Source organism: Rhipicephalus microplus, chromosome 7 (assembly GCF_043290135.1).
Source record: "Rhipicephalus microplus isolate Deutch F79 chromosome 7, USDA_Rmic, whole genome shotgun sequence".
NCBI classification, from domain to species: Eukaryota; Metazoa; Arthropoda; class Arachnida; order Ixodida; family Ixodidae; genus Rhipicephalus; species Rhipicephalus microplus.
Window position 1 is genome coordinate 95873912 of NC_134706.1, and position 12027 is coordinate 95885938.

The window sequence follows — 12027 nt, forward strand, 5'->3', positions numbered from 1 at the left end:
CAATGTATCATTTGTGTTGCCATATTGGAGGTAACGTAGTGCTGTGTGTAAGGGAAAATGGGTGTGTCTGCTTCTTAAGCTAAACGTTAAAACTCAAAGAACAGGGCCGTCGCCGGGCCCCGTTATTGACTTTTTATTTCTTTTGGCGCCCTCCAGGGAGCTACGCCGATCTTTCGGCACCAGGGGTACCATTGTGTCCATTGCCTCCTCAGAGGCAATGCGTGCCCGCATTTGCGAGCTGATGTTTTGGGCTTGGGGCCTCGCCTGGTGAGACGAGGCCTTCATTTCGGCCGACCCTGGGGTCTCCTTCACCTCGGGGGGCGAAACCGGTCCTCTTGGGCTAGAGGTCGAAGGGACCTCCTTTGGTGCTGGGATACCCTGGGTGCTGCAAGAGCTTGCAGCGGCCGTGGTTGTCGCCGTGGGGACGAGTGGCAGGGCAGCCTTGGCTGTTCCCACCGTAGGTGGCGGCATTGGCAACCACCTGGGCACACTGTGCCTGGCATGGGCAGTTGCCGCAGGACGTTGTAGTGCTGCCCCCTGTTGCACTACATCTTCGAACGATGGTTTGTTTGTGAAAAGACCAGATACTTGTTGACGGGCTTCTCGGAAAGTAATGTTTTGTGTGATTTTGATTGTAACAGTTTCTTTTTCCTTTTTCCATGTTGGACAGGTTTGGGAGTATGCGGGATGGGCACCATCGCAGTTTGCGCAGTGAGCCCCATCCTCCACCTTACAGTCGTCTGTGGCGTGTCCTGTGGTGGCACACTTTCCGCAGGTGAGTTGGCCGCGGCAACTCTGAGAGCCGTGACCAAGACGCTGGCATTTGAAGCAACGTCGTGGGTTGGGAATGTAGGGTCTCACATTTAACTTCAAGTATCCTGTTTCGAGATGTTCAGGCAGGGTACTGGTGCAAAATGTCACAATTATGTGTTTTGTTGGGATTTCCTTCTTATCACGCCTAATTTTAAGTCTTTGTACTTGTGTCACCTGCTGGTTCTTCCAGCCCTCGAGGAGCTCACCTTCAGTCAGGCCAAGCAAGTCTTGGTCAGATACAACGCCTCGGGAAGTGTTGAGTGAATGGTGTGGTGTAATTAGGATAGGAGTGTTTCCAAACATTCTAGTTTTGAGAGGTTTTCATACTCGCTTTGACTTTTTACCTCGAAAAGGAGATCCCCACTGGCCATTCTTGTAGCCTGGTAACCTAATCCAAGTGTAGTGGTGAGGCATTTGGAAACAACGAAAGGCGAAATAGTTCTGGCGTTCTTTTCAGCAGTTTCACAATGGATTACATGGTAGCGGGGAAAGGTTTTTTTCGGTTTGCTGAAATAATTGCAAGTCTTCGGTGCGCCCTCTCTTCGAGAGAGGACGATCGTGCAATGAAGGGAGAGAAGTAAAAGCCATAAACTAAATATGAGTTCAGCAGCCATGCCAGCCGCCCACCATGAAGCCCAACACGGGGACGTGACAAGTCCTAAATTTATATCAGGCATATCAACGTCAGCTGTGCACAGCCGCTATAACCAAATATATTGTGCCCAAGACAGAGCACATACACAAGGTTAACCCTTGACACCAGGAAAAATCGGAAGTAAATGGAAGAGAGAAGAAGACAGGACAGATTTAAAGACGAGAAAAGTCTAAGATGTAGAGAGAGAAAGAAATAGGAAAAGGCGACTACCGATTTCGCCTGGGTGGGTCAGCCCAGGGGTGCCGTCTACGTGAAGCCGGGGCCAAAGGGGTGTGTTGCCGCCGCTGGGGGGCCTTAAAGGTCCAATCACCCAGCATTAGCTCAACCCCCAGGATCCCCTTTTCCCCGGACACGGCAAAGCCACGCACGGCTAGGCGTGGGAGGGAGTCGAAACCCCCCCCCCCCGTAAGCTCGGGTCTGTGGTGTCGCTACACACTAAACGCCTGCTTGCGCAGGTGCCCCTGCGGGATGAATACAGCAAAATATTTGTTTCTAAGTGGCAACTACAGGTCCCTGGTTTTATTTAGAAAGACGAACAGCAGTACAGGAAGAATGCTGCAATGCTTAGATTTCGTATATTTCTATGATCTAAAATATCTTGTTCTGAAATCTACAAGAACAATGCGCTTAGTATATGCAACAACCTGTCAGGGGTTTTTATGAGCACTACATTCACTCACTCCTTGGCACATTTTCATTGAGCAGCTTGTGCAAGGTGGAAGCGGTCGCTTGAAAACAGCTACAACATTGCAAAGAAAAAGCTTTCATCAGTTCCTTCTTTTGTCCCTGTTTTAATGAGCAAGAGCTACGGTTGCCATTGTGCACCAAATAAATGTCAAAGTGCTGTTTGCAGGTCGTTTGAATAATTTACTGTTTCAGCTTTCAATGCAACACCCAGGCCCCGCAACACATTGTAGTGCAGAACGCTAAAGTCTTTTTTGGACACCCTGCAGTATCCCATCAAAAGCCTGAGTAACACTGCTCTTCAGATTTCACCTACACTAAAATGTGACTGCCGCATCAAGAATCAAAGCTGTCAACTCATGCACTGCAGCAAAGTACTACAGCCACTATGTTAATTTAGCTGTTCAGAAGGTGACGGGTTACTGGCTGCTTTTAGTCAGTAATGCTTCACACCTTTTCAACTTTTTCAACCTTCAAACCTTTTCCCCTTTAGATTTTGTAAATCAACCAATATGTACAGCAACAAAAAAGGAATCAGCAATAAAATGGGTCTGCTATCTTAGTTTCACTTTAGATGTAAGAAGCACTAGCTATAGTGACTGTGTGTCATTAAACAGAAAAGAGGGGATTCCAGAAGTGCATTACAGGCACACCTTTACTTGAACACTGCAATAACAAAATTTGGGGCCCTGTCCAGGAGCACCTACAGCATCTGTGTGGCATCAATCACAGGAGTTTGTAAGGAAGGAATAGGCGGCTCCACATGGCAATAGGTCCGCATGGGCACTGGCGTGTACATACTTTGCACAAGTTTCTTTTTGGTGCTCCATGCACAAGCTACATCTTTGCAACTGAGTGCTGGCAGGGAAACAAGGCTTGCCCTGAAAAAGGTCTTGTGGTACGATACATAACTGAGATATACATATCACAGTTGAAAAATTCAAAATTATTATTTAAGCAAGCAGTGAAGCAGGCAGCTTTGTGTACCTCCTTTATGTGATCTAGTGCCTAAGATCCATTTTATTAACAATGATCGCTTTATGTACAACCGTCCTCAATTCGACTTGCAACACAGGTGCATATGACTTCACTACTTTAAAGACTGCAGATGGCTTCAACTTGTCCTCATTTCCTCAAGTAATTGCTGTTCCCCTACTTCGGGATGGTCCTAAATGAGAAAATATCGTTTCGTGGAGGAAGTGAGTTCAACTTAAAATCGGCACAATCATTGAAGTAGTGAGGCCATGCGTACTCGTGATGCAAGTCATATTGAGTGCAGCTGTGTCTGTGGTTTGTACTGCCTAAAATACATTTTTAGTAAGATTCCTTTAGAAAGACTGCTTTGAAATATAGCAATAACAACGTTTTGCATGTAATTGTAAGACCCTAAATTGTGGCATACATGTTAATGTATGTGACTCGTTTTGCCAGTAAGTTAGGAAGTTAGGATGAAAATGATATACACAACACAACTCTATGATGAAGTTTTATGTTTTGTGGCGCAAGGGCCCTTTCATGGTCAAAGAGCACCAGTTCACTTTACTAAAAGTATGGACAATGATTGTGATAAGCAGCTGTATAAGGGCCATAAAATTCCTCGCACTAAGGCGGGTAAAAATATAGAAGTAATAAAATTATGACCAAGCCGTGTGAGGTGTGTGGTGTTAATGAATGACAAAAGTTTGTGATGATAAAAACGATGGTGAACATGTATGGCATTAGCACAACTGCCTCTCTCGTTCACACCTTTGCGTCCAAACGCTCTGAAGACAAGTGCTTTGTAGAGTGTAGCTACCGCAGCGGAGACCTCTCCAGAGAAGTCGTTCTAGGGAATGCCCGGTTATATATTATGAAAAGTGCGAACCTCTCTTAAAAAAGCTAAATCTGATTTATGTGCAAAAAGTGGTTTCCTACCGACGAACATTGCAGGGTGAAGTGGTATCTGCTGTTCGTAGGGTAATGGAAAGTGTTGTCGTCTTAGCGTGTCTAAATCTTTGCACTGGATCAGAATGTGAAGTACGGTGAGCGCTTCTCCACGTCTTTCACACAAAGGTGCATCATCAATAGACAAAAGAAATTAATGTGTTGTGTGTGTATGTCCTGTTCTTAACCTTGTAAGGATTACTTCTGTGTGGCGTGATTTTGATACTGGCGGCCAATGACCAAGTTGCAGCTGGTTGACATGCAATTTATTACCTGTGTGTGTCCCATGTGCTCTGCAGTAGCCCCTGAGCCTTTGTTTTAGAAAAGGTGTCAAGTCGAGTGCAGGAACTGGTATCGATATATTGGAAGCGGTTTTGTTGGCGGATCCAGCTAGCTGGTCCACCAGAATGTTTCCTTGTATTTTGCGTTGTCCTGGCACCCAGCAGACTACAACATGCTGCCTAGATGAGTGGACTGTGCATAAGAGTGAATAAAGTGAGACAAGGACAGGGTTCTTGTGCTTTTTAAGGGTTTTCAGAGCTTTTACTGCGCTGAGGGAATCTGTATATATTATTGTTTTCTGTAGTTTTATTCGTTTAATGGGTTTGACGGCCGCGAGTATCGCATAAGCATCGCCATGGAAAACGCTTGAACCAGAGTGCAGAACGCCGGCTTCCATAAAAGATGGACCGACGTGCGTACGAGACAGAAGTGTTAGACTTTGAAGCATCCGTAAAGAACTCAGGACATGTGTACTTATGTTGTAGTTCAAGGAAGTATGATGATATATGTTGTTTAATGGCGCAAGGCCCTTTGATGTCCTAAGAGCGCCAGGAATTGATATCGGATGAGAGCAATGGTTATGGTAAATGGCTGTAAAAGGGCCTGAAATTCTGCGCTCTAATCGTGAGTAAGACATATATATATTAAAATCATGAAAGTGAAGTGAAGGATGCTTCACTTCACTTTTATGATTTTCATGAAAATGAGTCTTTAGTTATTATAACATCATAAAATAGGAGCGTTATATTAGCACCGATTTCTCACCAGCGCCCTTGGCCCCAAAGGCCGGGAGACAGGTGCTCTTATGGATGTAGCATCCGCAGCAGCAGCCTCCTTTCGGCGGCCGTGCTACCGATCACTTGAGTAGATAACATGGAAAGTATTTACTTCCTTTAAGAATGCATTTAATGCATTATATTTAAAAAGAGGTTCGCGACCAATAAACATAGCTGGGTGAAGGGGTATGTGTTCCTTGTACGCTAGTGGAAAATGTTTTTTCCTGTAAGCCTCTAGCTCAGAGCATTCAAGGAGTATGTGAAGTACGGTCAGTGGACGGCCACATCTGTGACAGCTGGGTGGGTCACCACCGGACAAAAGGTGTGTGTGCGTGCTATGTGTGTGTCCTATTCTAAGCCGACAGAGACTGACCTCTGTACGGCGTGTTTTCGACGTCGGTGGCCAGTTACTGAAGTATGGTTTAATCAAGTGTAACTTGTTATGAGTTTGTAGATCCCATAACTTCTGCCAGTAAGCCCTGAGCTTTTTCCGTATGTTTGGTTTTAGGTCAATTATAGGGACAGCAACTGAGGAGTTGGCAGTGCTTTCGGTAATCGACGTGGCGAGCTGGTCGGCCAACACATTTCCTTCGATCTGGCGATGTCTTGGCACCCAGCACACGACGATATGTTGCTTGGAAGTATAGGCCGCGCAGAGTATTGAATAGAGGGATATAACTATAGGGTTTCTGTGTTTTTTTTAAGATTTTTCAACGCTTTTACGACACTCAGGGAGTCTGTGTATATAACTACCTTTGACTTATTCAATTCTTTGATGTGTTTAACGGCTACAAATAACGCGTAAGCCTTGGCTGTAAAAATGCTTGTGCTGGTGGACAGAACGCCGGCATCCGAGAAGGATGGGCCGACCGCCGCAAAGTACACGCCAGCATGGGACTTGGATGCATCCGTATAATATTCTGGACAGTCATATTTATGTTGCAGCTCTAAGAAATACATCCGAATGTGTATGGGGGAGGCATGCTTTGTGACAGCTACGAAAGGTGTGTCACAGTCTATAACCTGCCACTTCCATGGCGGGAGCCGCAGAGCGGGGGGGCTGAGGTGGTATTCAAGCAGTGGGACATCTGTTTCTTCAGCTAGGTCTCTAACACGCAGCGAGAAAGGGCGTGCCATTGCGGGTCGATTGGAAAAATTTTGAGAGCTGGACAGGTCGTTGATGGTGGAATATGCAGGTTGCTCCCTGTTCGCATTTACTTTAAGGAAATATATGAAGAAAGAATATGTTCTCTGCAGATGGAGTGACCACTCGTCCGATTCTACATAAAGGCTTTCAACTGGGCTTGTTCTAAAGGCGCCTGTGGACAGGCGGATGCCTTGATGAACAGGGTCCAACATTTTCAGAGCGCTTGGCGTGGCAGAGTGATAGACTATTGCCCCATGCTCAAGACGTGAGCGTATAAGGCTTCTATACAGATTCATGAGGTACTTTCTGTCGCTGCCCCACGTTGTTCGTGACAGCACCTTTAGGATATTCATTGTTTTCAAGCATTTATTTTTAAGATGTTTTATGTGCGGTAGAAAGGATAACTTCGCATCTAAAATTATACCTAGGAACTCATGTTCTGTGTTTACGGGTAGACGCTCACCCTTAAGGACCAGTTCAGGATCAGGGTGCAAGCCTCTTTTTCGTGAAAAAAGGACACAGGTGCTTTTCTGTGGGTTCAGTTTGAACCCGTTTTCATCAGCCCATTTGGATACCTTGTTAAGGGCGAGCTGAACCTGTCGCTCACAGATCCCAAGAGAACACGATTGAAAACCTATGTGCACATCGTCGACATGTGTTGAATAAAAGATATTACGTGGGATGTACAGACGGAGAAAATTCATTTTTATAATAAAGAGCGTACAGCTGAGCACCCCAGCCTGTGGCACTCCGGTTTCCTGTACAAATGTTCGGGACAGAACATTGCTCACTCGAACGCGGAAGGTACGATCAGACAGATAGCTTTCAATGACACTGAACATATAACCGTGCAGACCTATGTGTGAGAGGTCTCTCAATATTTCCAACCTCCACGTATTATCGTAGGCATTCTCCATGTCGAGGAACACAGATAAGAAAAACTGATTATGAACAAAAGCCTAACGTATGTGTGCCTCGATACGTATAAGATGGTCGGTGGTAGATCGGCCCTCTCTAAACCCGCACTGGTATGGATCGAGCAATTTGTTTGTTTCTAAGTAGTGGAGTAAGCGGCAATTAATCATTTTTTCAAATAGTTTGCAGAGGCAGCTTGTTAACGCTATAGGTCTGTAACTTGCTACAGTAGAGCGATCCTTTCCCTGCTTCAAAATTGGAATTATAACAGCCTCCTTCCAGGAAGAGGGGATCACACCTGAAAACCATATGCGATTATAAAGAGAGAGGAGGGTTTCTTTAGTTTTGGACGGTAGTTCCTTCAGCATCGCGTACATTACGTTGTCAGAACCTGGGGTAGATGTATTACAGCAGCTGAGTGCTGTTCGCAGTTCTGCTAAGCAGAATAGTGCATTATATGCCTCATTTCTTGCGGATTTTTTCTCTAACTTTTTTTTCCTATTCATGCCTTGTAATTCTGGAAGGATTCGGAGTAGTGTTAGGAGCTCGATATGTGTTCGAAATGTGTGCCAAGAAAGTTGGCTTGATCCTCCATGCTTTCCCCGAGGCTATTTACTAGTGGAAGAGAATACGTTTGTTGGCCCTTAATTTTTTTTACCTTATTCCACACTTTTCCCTCATTTGTGTACGAGTTGATACTCAATATAAACTTTGTCCAGCTCTCTCGTCTAGCTTGTCGACGCGTTTTCCTTGCCTGCGATTTGACCCGCTTGAAATTTTCCAGGTTTTCTGCTGTAGGGGAATCGCGAAGCAACGCCCGTGCTTTGTTCTGAGTGGTCTGTGCTTTCCTGCATGCGTCGTTCCACCATGGGACTCGCCGTTTAGAAGACATGCCGCTCATTTTGGCAATACATTTAGATGCAACATCAAGTATAGAAGCTGTAAAATACGTGACAGCGTCATCTATGATCAGGGCAGACAGCTCAGTCACTGTCATGTGTGTAAGAGTTCTATACCCTTCACAATCAGCAGAGACAATCTTCCATCGAGGAACCTGCGGGGGTATTTGATCTTTGATCGGCGCACTCAGGATGATTGGGAAGTGGTCACTCGCATAAGGGTTTTTAAGAACGTTCCAATCAAAAACAAGTAAAAAGACGGTGATGAAATGCTAAGATCTATGGATGAGTATGTGTTGTTTGCAAGGATAAAATACGTAGGCTCTTTTATATTTAAAATACATAAACTAGAAGAGAAAAGGAGCTGCTCAATAAGACGTCCTCGTGCATCACAGTGAGCATCGCCCCACAGTACATTGTTATTAATATTAGGTTAAGTTTTATTGGCGCAAGGGCATCTGAGGCCAAAGAGCGCCAGTACAAGTGTTGTTTCATTTCGATTATTAGTTTAAAAATTAAGACAAATGATGAGTAGCAAATATCTATGACCATTTAAAACACGGTGCATTTAAAAGGAATGTCACTTTGCTAAAACCTTCATTTCGTTGGCTGAAGTCTGTAATGATAAATTAGTCTGCAAGGCCCAAGACCCTCGCAGCTGAAGTCCTTGCCTGGGCAAGAACTGCGAAGGCTCAGACATACTTTTTGTGCACCAGGCGGTACCTCACACTTGAGGCGCAGCCTGGTGGCTAGGATGGAATGATATCATTGTTAAAAATTTGACTTTCCCAAGATAATGAAGAAGTCTCTTAAGGTCAACCACTGCATCAAGTGAAAAAAAAGCGCTGGATGAATTGGGATATGATATCGATAGAGCTCCCTCAAATGGGTCAGTCGTGCTTGGTGAAGCAGGGCATTGTATGAGGACATGCACAACGGTTAGACTCTCTCCACAATGTATACATGTAGGTGGATCAGCACCTGTCAAAAGGTGTTTATGTTTAGCGTAAGTGTGGCCTATTCTGAGCCGTGTTAGAGTGACTTCGGCGAACCTGTTGAGTTTTGGGGGGATAACTTTTCGCAGCTGGGGTTTTACAACGTGTAGTTTGTTGTCGACTTCTCTGTCCCATTCAGCTTGCCAGTGGTTGCGTAGACCTCTACGTACAACAGGTTTTAGATCTACACCCGGAACAGAGGTTATATCTATGGTTTGCCGACCAGCGGCTTCTCGTGCATTCTTGTTCACTATTTCATTGCCCGCAATTCCAGAATGACCTAAAACCCAGCCAATAACAATAGAAAGTTTTAGGTTGTAGGCTGCATAGATTTCGTTAAGGAGCTTGTTGAAGGTAGGGTTATTGCTGTACCTGCCACAAGACAGGGCCCTGACAACACTTAAAGAATCTGTGTACACTATATACTTTTGTATCTTGTGTTGTTTAATGTGTTGTATAATAAGCAGGATACCATATGCTTCCGCTGTGAAAATTCTGGTATGTGTATGCATGGTTCTGGTGTCCGAGAACTTTTGTCCATAGGCTGCACAAGATACAAATGTTTGAGACTTTGAGCCATCAGAGAAGAACGCGGTTGAACAATATTTGTGTTCAAGGACCAAGAAATGTTGCTCAATGAGTGCAGTGGACAATTTTCCTTTATGATGACTTTGAAAGACCAGTCACAAGGGACTGGACATTGCTGTCAGGGAGGGATTTGCTCGGCATGGTCACTTTCGTCCAAGTCATTGAATAAGATTGCAAGTTTTTCTACTGCAGGTCTTATTGCCAAAGGAAACGGTGGGGCGATAGAAGGACGGTTTAGGTATAACTGGGTAGTAGACACAACGTTCATAAGTGTTTTGCATGGGTGCTGCTTCAGAGACATGATTTTAACTGCATAGTTGACTCCTGGATACGTGCGCTGATAGTCTAGTGGCCACTGATCTGACTCTGCATAAAGGCTGTGAATAGGGCTGGTACGGAAGGCACCAAGTGCCAGCCGGATACCTAGGTGGAGTATAGGGTCCAACATTTTCATTGCTGTCTTTGAAGCCGACTGATATACTATGCATCCATAGCCTATGCGTGACAGAACCAGGCTTCGAAACAGAGATATGAGACAGTGCCTGTCTGTCCCCCACGACTGATGCGATAAAATCTTTAAAAGGTTCATGGTCTTGAGACATTTTAACTTCAGCTGTTTTATGTGCTGGATGAAGGTGAGTTTGGAATCAAAAATTACGCCGAGGAATTTTTGTTCTTTCGCAATGACTATGTTTTGTCCATTCATTAGTATGCAGGGGTCAGGATGCACACCTTGTCGTCTCGAGAACAGCACACTAGTAGTCTTGTCAGTGTTAAACTTAAAACCATTCTCGTCAGCCCATTTTGCAAGTCGGTTAACACCTAACTGTATCTGGCGTTCGCATACAGTCAAGTTACACGATTTGAAACTAATTTCAATATCGTCCACGTATACAGAGTACGATATCGCGGTTGGAATAACAGAGCGAAGAGAGTTCATTTTACCTATAAATAGTGTGCAGCTTAATACTCCTCCCTGCGGCACTCCATTTTCTTGAAGAAATGTGTGCGATAACACATTACCTATTCTTACACGGAACTTCCTTTCAGACAGGTAATCTTTTAAGATGGTAATCAACCTGCCACATATTCCGAAAGACAGTAGATCTTGCAGGATTCCGTATCGCCAAGCAGTATCATATGCCTTCTCAAGATCAAAGAAAACAGACAGACAGTATTGATTGTGTACAAACGCGTCACGTATATACGACTCGAGGAGGACAAGATTGTCGGTTGTGGATCTAGCTGTACAGAAACCAGACTGGCACGGGTCATATATGCCGTTGTATTCCAAGTAATAGACCAAGCGGCAGTTAATCAATTTTTCAAACACTTTGAGTAGGCAGCTTGTGAGGGCGATAGGCCTGTAACTATTTACAGAAGAAGGATCTTTGCCCTGTTTAAGGATTGGTAGAACTATTGCCTCTTTCCAAGCAGAGGGTATTTTGCCGGTATTGTAAATCTTGTTGTAAAGTGCTAAAAGACAGTTCAGGGTTTCATCAGGGAGATTTCTGGTCATTTCATAAGTAATTGTATCATAACCAGGAGCAGAACTTCCACAGGAATCAAGGGCGAGCTTCACCGCAGGCATTCATCATCACCGCAGTCATTCACCAAAGGGAAGGGATTTGGGCCTTGTCCTTTAAGTTTATGCACCCTATTATAAACCTTGCTGACATCTGTGTAGGAGTTTATTGAGGATATATAGCGTGTCCAGCTTTCCCGTTTGGCTATACGGCGAACACGCCTGCCATTCGCTTTGCAACTTTTAAAAGTTATCAAGTTTTCTGCTGTTGGGTAGCGAGAAAAAGTCCTCCAAGCTTTGTTTTGCCGTTTTTTAGCAATTTCACACTCCCGATTCCACCATGGCTTTGTGTTAACCTTATCATTCCTAGACTGCGGTATGCACTTTTTTGCACAAGTAAGAACATATTCAGAAATATAGTTGGCCATCTCTTCTACTTCCAGATGGTCTACCTCTTCGAGGTGTAGTGTACATAGCTCTCTGAATTTCACCCAGTTTGCAACATGAAGGTTCCACTCTTTAGGATAAGACGGCCGGTCAACCCGTTGTTTTGTTACTAAAAGAGTTGGAAAATGGTCACTTCCATATAGATTATTAATAACTTTCCAATCTAAGTAAGGTAGGAGTGACGGTGATCCAATGGCTAAATCTATGCATGAATATGTATTGTGTGTGGTACTGAAGTATGTTGGCTCTGCCTTATTGAGCGGACAGGCTCCAGATGCGAGAAGAAAGTTTTCGATTGCACGACCTCTCGCATCACATTTTGTATCGCCCCATAGCAAACTGTGAGCATTAAAATCTCCAATTAGCACATATGGTTCT

The 12027-nt window shown here is 44.5% G+C and overlaps 1 protein-coding gene across 2 annotated transcripts in view; it reads right to left on the reverse strand.

Annotated features, from left to right (window-relative positions):
• The window catches only part of LOC119179773 (uncharacterized), a 252867-nt gene that overhangs the window by 26767 nt on the left and 214073 nt on the right, over positions 1–12027 (reverse strand). The window lies entirely within an intron of this gene.